The sequence below is a fragment of the Suncus etruscus genome, chromosome 1, assembly GCF_024139225.1.
Source record: "Suncus etruscus isolate mSunEtr1 chromosome 1, mSunEtr1.pri.cur, whole genome shotgun sequence".
NCBI classification, from domain to species: Eukaryota; Metazoa; Chordata; class Mammalia; order Eulipotyphla; family Soricidae; genus Suncus; species Suncus etruscus.
The window spans coordinates 174,854,708-174,868,224 of NC_064848.1; the positions used below are offsets into that span (position 1 = coordinate 174,854,708).

Consider the following 13,517-nt stretch of genomic DNA (forward strand, 5'->3'; position numbering starts at 1 on the left):
GCAAAACACCCTACCCACTCAAACCTTTTAAACAGGGGGCCAGTTCACTGTCCCTCAGACCACTGGAGGGTCTGACTATAGTAAAAACAAAACTTATAAACGAATTCTTATGCACACTGCATATATCTTATTTTGCAATGAAGAAACAAAACAGATACAAATACAGTGTGTGGCCCGCGGGCCATAGTTTGAGGACCACTGCGTGACTATACTATAGCTTCCGCCTTCTAGGGGACCATATTGGGTACTGAAATTGACCCAAGTTGGTTACATAAAGGCAAATAACTTACAGTACTATTGCTCTGACCCTTCTAATTTTTAAAATAAACTAATAAAATGACAAAATGAGTAGTTTGGGGCTGAAGAGATAGCTCAAAGGGTTGTGGTGATACATCAATAAGTAAGTGTGGGCCCGGAGAGATAGCACAGCGGTGTTTGCCTTGCAAGCAGCTGATCCAGGACCAGAGGTGGTTGGTTCGAATCCCGGAATCCCGGTGTCCCATATGCCCCCCCCCCCCCCCGGGCCTGCCAGGAGCTATTTCTGAGCAGACAGCCAGGAGTAACCCCTGAGCACCGCCGGGTGTGGCCCAAAAACCAAAAAAAAAAAAAAAAGTAAGTGTGGCACATATTTACGTACACACGAGTAATTATCTCAGAACATGATTTACTTAGCAATTTTAAACAATCTAAACATTCGTGGAAGAGGGGATCACTCCAGTGGTGCTTAGGGGACAGAGGCATTCTTATCAATATTTGGCCTACAACTTCTCATTCAGAATTATCTAGAAAGTTATTTTATATATTCTTCCATACAGGTTCTCCTTCCAGAATTAAGGCCTGGTTCCATTGCAAGGTGAAACTTATGAAGAACATCTATAAAAAGTAATGAGAAAGGTACCTACTCTAAAATGGTATCACTTCCATAAGGAAAAACAAAAGGCACTTTGGTTATTTCTGTTGTGGTGATAACACTGAAAATCTTTTATTTATAGGAGCTGACTCAAGTTTGATCCACAGCCCTCCTCCCCCCCAGTAGTCCCCACAACACAGCAAGGAATGATCTCTGAGCTCAGAGGCAAGAGTAAGGCCTTATCACAGCCGAATAATAAGTCAGATTAAGTATTTATCAATAAAGAAGTCTATGATCCAGGCAGCTCTCATCTGTGTCAGAAGGATGATAGTTGAGGACCAGAGAGAGAATACAGCAGGCTAGGTAGGTGCTTGCCTGGCATGCTGCCCTCCTGTGTTCAATCCCCAGCAACCCAATTAGTCCCCAATCCACTGCCAAGAATGACCTTAGTGCACAGCCAGTTTAATGCCCCAGCACATCTGTATGTGGCCCAAAAGTAAAACAAAAAAGAGCATGATATTGCTTTCTTTTTAGTTCCTTTCCCCTAAATTGCTTCTCCCTGTGTTATTTCATGGCATTATCTTCAAACAAGCTAAGCAGGAATTTAAATTGCCAATGTATGTGGCTAAGTAGTGTCTTCAAAACACTAAATAATACCCTTTGTTCTATGAACTACCAAGTGTTTATGCTCTAGCAGCTGAGATATTAGCTATCCCTACATGTTTTTGCACATCATCTCTCTTTCTTTGGGGGAGGGGGGCACACCCAGTGGTTCTCAGGATTACTTCTAGCTCTGCGCTCAGGGGACCATATGGGATGCTGGGGAATCAAACCTGATCAGCCACGTGCAAGGCAAATACCCTACCCACTGTGCTTTTGTTCCAGCCCCAGGCACATTGTCCTTTTATCCAAAGGTACGCCATCTAATCTACAGTTACTACCATACATTGCTCTTTAAAATTAAATTAAAATGAGAAATGAGGCTCCTCCATAGTAGTAATCATATTTCAAATGTCCAACTGATAAACAACAACTTGATTAGACAAAGCATTTTCATCTTTGTAGAAAAGTGCTACTAGAGAGCACTGGTTTAGAAAGTGTTTGGTTTGTCATTACCTATCGTGAGAAATATGTAAACAGACATGCTGGCTTACCAGCTGTTCAACATCCCAAAATTAGAAACTGCACTGTTAGCAAATACTTATAACATAATTAACACTATTTCTGAAAAATGTTGGGTTTTGGGGATTGGAGCGGTGGTGCAGCGGTAGGGCATTTGCCTTGCACACGACTGACCTAGGACAAACCACGGTTCAATCCCCCGGAATCCCATATGGTCCCCCAAATCAGGAGTGATTTCTGAGCTCATAGCCAGGAGTAACACCACCTGTGCATCACTGGGTGTGGCTCAAACCCCCCCCACAAATGCTGGGTTTTCCATAATATAAGTGAAAATTATTGTGTGATTACTCCAACTTGCTAAAGAATGGACCTTCAAAAGAGTGAATTAACAATCAGTCTTGACTTGTGAAACCCGGAGGCCAGATAGATGGTACAATGGTTAAAGTATTTACTTTGTATGTGACTATGGCCATAGGTCCCCTGAGCACAGAGCCAAGTGTGGCCTCAGAATACTTCTGGGTGTAGCTGATACCCTGAAACTGTGAAATTTTGGGATTGGAGACATATGCCGTAAGTGGTTGAGTCCTTCCCTTCACAGGTGAGATCCTGGGTTTGATCCCAGATAATACAAATAAAGAAATAAAATAATGAACTTCAGGGACCGAAGTGATAGCATAGAGTTAGGGCATTTGCCTTGCACGTGGCCAACACAGGACAGACTCTGGTTCAATTCCCAGCATCCCATATGCCCCCACCCCCACCCCGAGCCTGCCAGAAAGTGATTTCTGAGCGCAGAGCCAGGAGTAACCCTTGTGCGCTGCCGGGTGTGACCAAAAAAAAAAAAAAAACAAAAAAAACAAAAAAAAAAAATTATGAGCTTAATTTTCAGTTTGTTTGTTTTAAGGCCAGACTCAGTGGTTCTTAGGGGTTACTCCTGGCTCTGAGATCAGTAATCACTCCTTGTGGAGTGGAGGAGACCATATGGAATGCCAGAGAGTTGAACCCAGGCTGGCTTTGTGCAAGGTAAGTGCCCTCCCCACTGTACTATCAAAATGGTCCCTAAATCTCATTGCTTTAAAATATTTGTCCAATGCACAGAGGTTGCCTGGTAGTGCTCAGGATACCATGCGGTGTTGTGGACTGAACTTGAGCCTCCTCATGGCAAAGCATGAATTCAGTCTACAGCGGTATCTCTTTGGCCCTAAAAATACTTCTTACACCCAAATATCCTTGAGTTGATACACAGTGTGGTTTACTGAAAATAAAATGCAAAATTTAGAGCCAGAAAAATAGTTCAAAGGGCAGGGGCAAATACTCTGGATGTGGGAGTTGCAGGTTTTATCCATGGCACCGTTGGTCCCCCAGCACCATCGGGGCAACCCTTGAGTACCAAATACCAAGTAACCCCTAAGTACTGCAAGATGTTACCAAAAATTATTTAAAAATAAAAAATGTTAAGACAGGGGCCGGAGCGGTGGTGCAAGCAGTAGGGCATTTGCCTTGCATGCGCTGACCTAGGACAGACGCAGTTTGATCCCCTGGTATCCCATATGGTCCCCAAGCCAGAAGTGATTTGAGTGCATAGCCAGGAGTAACCTCTTAGCGTCATTAGGTGTGGACCCAAAACCAAACCAAACAAACAAACAAACCCCACCAAACCAAGCCAAAAAAAGGGCCCGGAGAGATAGCACAGCAGCGTTTGCCTTGCAAGCAGCCGATCCAGGACCTAAGGTGGTTGGTTCAAATCCCGGTGTCCCATATGGTCCCCCGTGCCTACCAGGAGCTATTTCTGAGCAGACAGCCAGGAGTAACCCCTGAGCACCACTAGGTGTGGCCCAAAAAACAAAACAAAAAAAAATATATATATATTAAGAAATATTAAAAAAGCATCATGCTGTGGAAAAACTAAGTATAAAAGACCACATAACTGTATAACTATATTTATATCAAGCATCCAGAACAGGGGTCTCAAACTCAATTTACCTGGGGGCCACAGGAGGCAAAATTGGGGTGAGGCAGGTCCGCATAAGGGATTTAGCTTACCGAATATTCGCAATAAAAAAATCGCATTAGTAAGAAAAAAAAATCGCAAAAAATCGCATTAAACATTTGCATACCATGAACAGAACTGCTTGAGGTATGCGAATGTTTAATGCGATTTTTTTTTTTTTTGGTTTTTGGGCCACACCCTGTGACGCTCAGGGGTTACTCCTGGCTATGTGCTCAGAAGTTGCTCCTGAGCTTGGGGGACCATATGGGACACCGGGGGATCGAACCGCGGTCCGTCCAAGGCTAGCGCAGGAAAGGCAGACACCTTACCTCTTGCGCCACCGCCCGGCCCCACTAATGCGATTTTTATTGCAATTATTTGGTAAGCGAATAATCGCGAATACTGCAATATTTGAAGGTCGGTCGCGGGCCACAAAATGTTGTATGGAGGGCCGCAAATGACCTGTGGGCCGCGAGTTTAAGACCCCTGATCCAGAAAAAGTCCAAAGATATAGAACAGTAGTTAAGGTGCTTGCTCACTATGTTGCTAACCTGCATTTAAATCCCTGGTACTACATGTGGCCTTCAAGTATCCCTAGGAGTTATTCCTGAGCAAAGAGTTAGAAATTGGTCCCACACATTACTGGAATCAATATCCACCAAAACAAACCAAAAAAAAAAAAAAAAAAAAACAAGGCTCTAAAAGAAACCCAAAGATTTATAAAGCAAATTCATATCTATTGGAGGAAGAGGTAGAATGTAGGCTCCGAATGGATAAGGGATTTCTTTTTTTTTCTTTCTATAGCTCCTGGACTGCGCAGCTGCATGTGAGGCTTTATGACACCTCCAAATTCATACTTCTGTCAGCCCAGTAGTATCACAGTAAATCTGATGGTAAAAGTTGCACAGAAGAGCACCAAATTCAGTAAGCTTAAACACAGAAAACTCAACTAGAACCAACAACACAATAAATCCTCTTAAAATGATATCAGTAACACCACTATACAATAACAAATATTATAAATTGACTTTTAAAGATCTAAGTTTTGATATTTCCATTTGACTTTGTGTTGTTACAATTGAAGTAAATTTGTCTCCGCTAAGGGGGCAGGCTGAGGTGGTGGGTGGAAAACTAGGACATTACTGGAAGGAGGTCTAACTGGTGACTGGAATATTTAATGCCTGAAAAAACTGTATTATGAACAACTTGGTAACTTGTAGTGTTATAATTAAAATTTGTAAAACAAACAAACAAACAAACATTCAATGACTGCACAATTCTGTGTGCATAGTAAAACAAAAACCTATTCAATTCAGGGGGCTATATAGTATAGCTGTTAGGGTGCTTGCCTTGCACATGGCTGACCCACTTTTGATCCCAAATAGCTGATATGGTCCACTGAGACCCACCGGGAATGAACTCTGAAGTAGAGTCAGGAGTTAAATCCTAAACACCTCCAGGTATGGATCAAAAGTAAACAAACAATAAAGGAATTGGAATATATTTCAGAAAGGTCTATCTTGGGTTGAAGTACATCCTTTGCATACCAGAGGCTTAGAGGGTTTGATTCTTGGGAGCTTCGTGGTTCCCTGAACACATCCAGGAGTAATCTGTGAGCACTAAAAAGGGAGAGTTCCCTCAAAAAAAAAAATAAAAACAAGGGGATAGGGGTTGGAGCAATTGCACAGTGGTAGGGTGTTTGCCTTGTACACAGCCAACCCAGGATGAATTTGGGTTCAATCCCTGGCATCCCATATGGTCCCCCAAGCCTGCCAGGAGCGACTTATGAGCACAGAGCCAGGAATAACCCCTGAGCACCGCCAGTGGTGGCCCAAAAACAAACAAACAAACAAAAAGTAAAAACAAGGGGACAAAGAAATAGTATAGTGAAAAGGCACTTGCCTTTCATGTGGATGACTCAGGTTTGATCCCTAGTATCTTGTGTAGTCCCCTGAGTCCTGCTAGGAATGATTCCTGAGTACAAAACCAGGAGTAAGCCCAAGTACCGCCAAGTTTGGTCCAAACAAACTTATTTGTTTACATCATGAAATCTCACTTTGAAAAATATGCTTCAGGGGCCGGGCGGTGGCGCTAAAGGTAAGGTGCCTGCCTTGCCTGCGCTAGCCTAGGACGGACCGCGGTTCGATCCCCCGGCGTCCCATATGGTCCCCCAAGCCAGGAGCGACTTCTGAGCGCATAGCCAGGAGTAACCCCTGAACGTCACCGGGTGTGGCCCAAAAAAAAAAAAAAAAAATATGCTTCAACCAGAGAGATAATACGGTGGTTTAGGTTCTTGCCTTGCATACAGCAGATCCCAGTTCAATCCCTGGTACTGCAAGCTCACCCGATCATCAAAAGGAGTGAGTCCCATAAATAGTACTATGATTGGACCCAGGACACTTCTGGGTGTGGCTCTAAAATCCAAAATAAATTAGAATTAAATATTTTTTTTTGATTTTATGGTCACACCCAGTGGCACTCAGGGATTACTCTTGGCTCTGCACTCAGAAATCGTTCCTGGCAGGCACAGGGGACCATATGAGATGCCAGGATTTGAACCACTCTGGCCCCTAAAATTAATTTTTAATTAACTTATTTTAAGGCGGGGTAAGAGAGATAGCTCAAAAAGCTAGTGTCTACTATGGCTGGAGTGATAATACTGGGGATAGGGCATCTGTCTTGTATGTAGCCAACCCAGCATCCCATATGGTACCCTGTGCACATCAAGAGTAATCGGAGTAGAGACAGAGTAACTCTTGAGATTTTGGGTATGCCCCCACCAGGTTCTTGATCTCTGGCACAGCATGACCCCAGGAGTACAGCCAGAAGTAACCCCTAGAGCACTACCAAAATAGTCAAAAACACAAAAGCATGGAGAAATATATATATATATATGTATATATATTTATGAATGTTTAGAATAAATTTGAAAAATATGTACACCAAAGTAATATTTTCTGGGTGATGGGTACCAGAATTGCTTTACTTTCTACAAGTTTTTTGGTTTGCCCAAGAAATGCCTGAGAGGTATTCCTAGCTTTACACTAAGTAATTACTCCTGGTGGGTTCAGGGGACCATATGAGATGCGAGGGATCTATGAGTTGACTGCATGCAAATACTTACCGGTACCTGTCTCTCTTGATGCAGAAATTTTTGTTCTGAACTAAACCAAACCTAAGGAACACTGTAACACAGTCTTGAGTGCCCCCTACTGGGGCTCTTCACTGATAGTAAATAGCTAAATTATAAATTAGTGGTAAGAAATAATTCAGACAGGCCAGTTAAAACTTTCAGCATTTAACAACAACCAAAATAAAATCTAAAAATTCTGAAGATGTACATTTTGAAATAATTGTACTGAATTCTTTATAATGTATTACAGGTATATGTACTTATGACTTGAGATTCCTGAGGACAGAGCCAGGAATAATCCCTGAGCACTACAGGGTGAGGCCCAAAAAGCAAACAACAACAACAAAAAAGAAATGAAGCAGTCAGTCCTTTCATTACTTGCCCAACCAAGCATATGACAGACCTGCACAGTATGAAGTGGTAACTCTTGAATGATTCTCCTGAAGAGATCTATCCCTTTAAGCATGGAAAAATCTCTCAAATGGAGACCCCTAATAAATAACTGAGAAGATGTCCAGAGGGGGATAAGAAGCCCCAGCTGGAGTGTGGTGGGGGTTGTTGGTTGGTTGGTTAGTTCGCTGATGCTCATGTAGCAGCTGCTTCTTTGGGCATTTATTTCTGAATGTATCTCCTGGACACTGGCTGCATTTCCCTGAAAGACTTCTCTACTGATTTTGGCTAAAAGGACCCTGGCTTCTCTATTGTACCTGTTCCCTATTAAAGCCATTCTGAGAAAAACCTATCTAGGCCTGGTCCCTAATGCTCTGGGAGAGGGACCTAACGCACATGATCATTCAGACCACTAAAACAGTCAATGGCACACCACAGACTTATGTTACAGGTCCCACTCATAGAATATGTTTCTGCAAATTACCATTTCCCTTTTTTTTTCTTTCTTCTTTTCTTTTTGCTCAGGTCAAAACTAGGGCAGAGATTGGGTAACGCCTGCCATTCTTTTTTTTTGGTTTTTGGGTCATACCCGGCAGCGCTCAAGGGTTACTCCTGGCTTTAGGCTCAGAAATCGCTCCTGGCAGGCTCAGGGTATCATATGGAATGCCGGAATTTGAACCACTGTCTTTCTGCATGCAAGGCAAATGCCTTACCTCCATGCTATCTCTCTGGCCCCGTGCCTGTCATTCTTACCCCCAAATGCACCAGCAATATAATATGGCACCATTCCCTTTTGCATAGGCACTCTTAAAAAGGGAAAATCTTATGCACAGAAACAAGCTCTTATCTATAAGGGATAAGAACCCATACATTTTATAATACAGGGGCCCCTCCGAACCTGAACATGTGGACCCAACTTAGATTCCATGTGATTGGACAGCAACCATCCAACCCAGAACCCGAGATCTCAGACTTAAAACCGACACAGTTCCCTGCAAAAGCACCAGGAACCAACTCCCTGCTGGGAAATTCCTAAAACAGCTCTGGTACCAACTTGCACCAGTTTTGATATGACATACTAACAAAGAGAAACTGCAACTTGATCTAAGAGTAGGTTGCCCTATCTTATCACCTAACGGTAAGATGAAATCAGAAAACAAGTCATCCTTTGCTCTGTGCAAAAACCAAGACCGCTAACTACAGAAGACTGACTTTGACAAACATGACTGGGCAGAACCTATCATGGAACCAATAAGAAAGATCCTAGCCAGGGCGCTAGAGGTAAGGTAAGCCTTGCAAGAGCTAGCCAAGGATCAAGACCGAGGTTCGATCCCCCAGCGTCCCATATGGTCCCCCCAAGCCAGGGGCGATTTCTGAGCGCATAGCCAGGAGTAACCCCTGAGCGTCAAACGGGTGTGGCCCAAAAACAAAAAAAAGAAAAAAAGAAAAAAGAAAGATCCTAGCCTAGGCTTCAGCCTAGGATTTGTACATAAACCAAGATTTCTAATTTCAGAGGTCTGAAATTAGATAACTTTGACTGAGCATAACTTCTGGAACCATAATGAAAGACTCCATCCAGGCTTAGTCCTAGGATCTGAGCAAAAACCAAGACTACTAATTACAGAAGACTGATTACAACAACAGTGATGAAACAAAACTAGAACCGTAAAGACTATCCTAGTCTTTGTCCTATGACCTGCGCAAATACCAAGATCTCTAGCTACAGAGGCATGATGCTATCATCCACAACTGAGCAGAAAGTTTCCTGTGCAGTTTCCTGGCACCATAAAAAGACCTTGGGGTGTGACAATGAATGTGCATGGGGCCTGTAGCTGTTCCCATGCAGTATGCTTCAAGGGTGGAGAAACCATGTATCTCCTAGGCCAATACTTATTTCCCCAATACTTACTGTGACTGTGTGCCCCCCCAAAAAACAAACAAACAAACAAAAAAACACACACACAAAACCTTGCCACACCAGCCCTCCTTCCTTTTTTCTTTTTCATCTTATTTCTTTTTTTCTTTTCTTTTCTCTTTCTTTCTCTCTCTCTCTCTCTCTTTTTTTTTTTTTTTTTTTTTTGGTTTTTGGGCCACACCCAGCAATGCTCAGGGGTGACTCCTGGCTGTCTGCTCAGAAATAGCTCCTGGCAGGCACGGGGGACCATATGGGACACCGGGATTCGAACCAACCACCTTTGGTCCTGGATCGGCTGCTTGCAAGGCAAACACCGCTGTGCTATCTCTCTGGGCCCCCCTTTCTTCTTTTAAATTGGTATTTATAACTTCTAGACGAAATCCTCCCAGTTTTTTTTCTTTTTTTTCCCAACAGAACCACATAACTGGAATCATCTTGTTCTGCCTCATGAATTGAGGGGGGAAAAAATGGAGGGTACCAGGACCAAATAGTCGTATGAACATTGAGTGAAAATAAAAAATGATCAGACTCAACCATGAAACCCAAAGTCAACGACTACAGAATCGATACCCAATCTACAACAAGTTATACACAGAGATGTCCAGTTACACTAGAAGTCTGATGGGCAAATGAGGGAGATATGGGATGCATGCTGGGAACAGGGGTGGAGGGAGGACAACACTGGTGGTGGGAATGTCCCTGATTATCACTATGTACCTTAAATATTACTATGAGGGGCTTGAGAGACAGTGGTAGGGCATTAGCCTTACAAGCAGCCTATCCAGGAGGGATGGTTGTTTGAATCCCGGCATCCCATATGGTTCCCTGTGCCTGCCAGGAGCAATTTCTGAGCACAGAGCCAGGAGTAACCCCTGAGTGCTGCCGGGTGTGGTCCAAAAACAAAAAAAAGAAAAAAACTAAATTGAGGCCAGAGAGATGGTACAACAGTTAGGGTGTTTGCCTTGCATGCAGCAGACTCAGATTCGATCCCAACATCCCAAATGGTCCCAGGAACCTGATAGGAGCGATTTCTGAACACAGAGCCTGAAGTAACCCCTGAGCACTGCTAGGTATAATCCCAAAACAAATAAAATACTGCAATTTCCAACAGTGGCATTTTGTTACTGAATAAAGCTTTTTTATTTCTTTGTCTTTGGGGCCACACTTGGCATTGTGAAGGGTTTAATCCTGGCAGTGTTCAGGGTACCATGAACAATGGGTATCAAACCAAAATATCTTGTAATGCAAATATTCTATATCCTGATAGCAGAACCTACTGTCTCTTTAAACTACCTAGTCCCAGAGTTCACTTTCTTTTTTGTTTTTGGGCTACACCCTGCGGCACTCAGTGGTTACTCCTGGTTCTATGCTCAGAAATTGCTCCTGGTAGGCACAGGGGACCACATGGGATGCCTGGATTCAAACCACCACTGATCCTGGGTCAGCTGCTTGCAAGGCAAATGCCCTACCGCTGTGCTATCTCTCAGGCCCTGAGTTCACTTTTTTTTTAAGGTTTTGGGCTATATCCAGCAGTGCTCAGGATTACTTCTGGCTATTGCTACAGACTTGGGGAATCATATAGGATGCCAGGGTTCAATTCTAGGTTGACCGCAAGAAAAACAAATACCCAACCTTTTGTACTATTACTCCAGCCCCTAGAGTCCACTTCTTTTTTTTTTAAAAAGGGCCTTTTGACCACACAGCAGCACTCAGGAGTAATTCCTGGCTCTGCACTCAGAAATATTATTTTTTGTTTTGGGGTCACACCCAGTGGTGTTCAGGGTTTATTCCTGGCTCAGTGCTTAGAAATAGCTTCCAGGGGCTGGAGTGGTGGTGCAGGGCGTAAGGCGCCTGCCTTTTACACGCTAGCCTAGGATGAACTGTGGTTTGATCCCCCAGCGTCCCATATGGTCCCCCCCCCAAGCCAGGGGTGATTTCTGAGTGTATAGCCAGGAGTGATCCCTGAGCATCACCGGGTGCAGCCCAAAAACCTAAAAAGAAAGAAAAGAGAGAGAGAGAGAGAGAGAGAGAGAGAAAGAGAGAGAGAAAGAAAGAGAGAGAGAGAGAAAGAAAAAGAGAGAGAGAGAGAGAGAGAGAGAGAGAGAGAGAGAGAGAGAGAGAGAGAGAGAGAGAAAGAAAGAATGAATCCCGGTGTCCCATATGGTCCCCCATGCCTGCCAGGAGCTATTTCTGAGCAGACAGCCAGGAGTAACCTCTGAGCACCACCGGGTGTGGCCCCAAAACCAAAAAAAAAAAAAAAAAAAAGGAAAGAAATCAGGCCAGAAAGATAGCATGGAGGTAAGGCATTTGCCTTTCATGCAGAAGGATGGTAGTTCGAATCCCAGTATCCAATATGGTGCCCTGTGCCTACCAGGTGTGATTTCTGAGCACAGAGCCAGGAGTAGCCCCTGAGCGATGCCAGGTGTGACCCAAAAAAAACAAAACAAAACAAAACAAAACAAAAAAAATAGAAATCACTCCTGGCAGGTTCAGGGGACCACTGGGATGCTGGGAATTGAACCAGGGTCTGTCTCAGGTTGTCTGCATGCAAGGCAAATGCCCTACTGCTATGCTATCACTCTAGCCCCTGCACTCAGAAATATTGTACTCATGGCAGGCATAGGTGACTATATGGGATGCCAGGGATCAAACTAGGGTTGGACATATTCAAGGCAAATGCCCTACCCATTATGCTATCACTCCAGCCCCAGAGTTCACTTTTTTTTTTTTTTTTTTTTTTTTTTTTTGGTTTTTGGGCCACACCCTGTGACGCTCAGGGGTTACTCCTGGCTATGCGCTCAGAAGTTGCTCCTGGCTTCTTGGGGGACCATATGGGACGCCGGGGGATCGAACCGCGGTCCATCCTCGGCTAGCGCAGGCAAGGCAGGCACCTTACCTCCAGCGCCACCGCCCGGCCCCCCAGAGTTCACTTTTTAAATAAGGCAGGGCCAAGGATGTAATGAAGGAGTATAGCACAGACTTTGCATGTGTGAGGCCCGAGTTTGACGCATGGTATCACAATAAGTAAATTTTAGAAAAGCATCCTGATTACACTTGTTATTTTTTAAGAAACTGATAGAGGACACTTATAACTGAAAATTTTTATATTTGTTTTTTTTTTTTTTGGAGGGGGGTCACACCTGGTGGTGCTCAGGGGTTGTTGCTCCACGCTCAGAAACCGCTCTTGGCAGGCTCGGGGGACTATATGGAATGCCGGGAATTGAACTGGAGTCTGTCCAGGATTGGACACTTGCAAGGCAAACACCCTACCACTATGCTATCACTCCAACCCTATAACAAATATTTTACAGAACTCAAACCAAATCAAAATTACATTTAAAAAAAAGTTATTTACATTATTTACATTGTAAATTATTTGTAGTGAGGTAGATAATATTTTGCTAGTCCTAGCATCATTTATTGTGGGCAGAACAGGATCAATTCTGTACTCTAGAGTCACTCAAGGGACCATATGTTGACTGGAATGGAACCTGGGCCTCCTGCACACAAGGCATGCACTCCAATTCATTGAGCTATTTCTCTGGCCCTAGACATTAACGTTTTATACAATCTTTACTTTGTTATAAAATTTTCTTTTAAAAATACAATTCAGGGGCCGGGTAGGTGGCGCTGAAGGTAAGGTGTCTGCCTTGCAAGCCCTAGCCAAGGAAGGACCGCGGTTCGATCCCCCGGCGTCCCATATGGTCCCCCCAAGCCAGGGGCGATTTCTGAGCACATAGCCAGGAGTAACCCCTGAGCGTCGAACGGGTGTGGCCCAAAAACCAAAAAAAAAAAAAATACAATTCAAGGGCCCGGAGAGACAGCACAGCGGCGTTTGCCTTGCAAGCAGCCGATCCAGGACCAAAGGTGGTTGGTTCGAATCCCGGTGTCCCATATGGTCCCCCGTGCCTGCCAGGAGCTATTTCTGAGCAGACAGCCAGGAGTAACCCCTGAGCATCGCCGGATGTAGCCCAAAAACCAAAAAAAAAAAAAAAAAATACAATTCAAAAACCCCTTCCTCACACCTATATTTATTGCAGTGCTATTTACAATGGCCAGACTCTGGAAACAACCAAGATGCCCTTCAACAGAGGAATGGCAAAAGAAACTGTGGTAC

General features: G+C 43.9%; 1 protein-coding gene across 1 annotated transcript in view; it reads right to left on the reverse strand.

Annotated features, from left to right (window-relative positions):
* Positions 1-13,517, reverse strand: part of LOC125995660 (DNA repair protein RAD51 homolog 3-like) — a 35,765-nt gene that overhangs the window by 15,553 nt on the left and 6,695 nt on the right. The gene's annotated exons all lie outside the window — the stretch shown is intronic.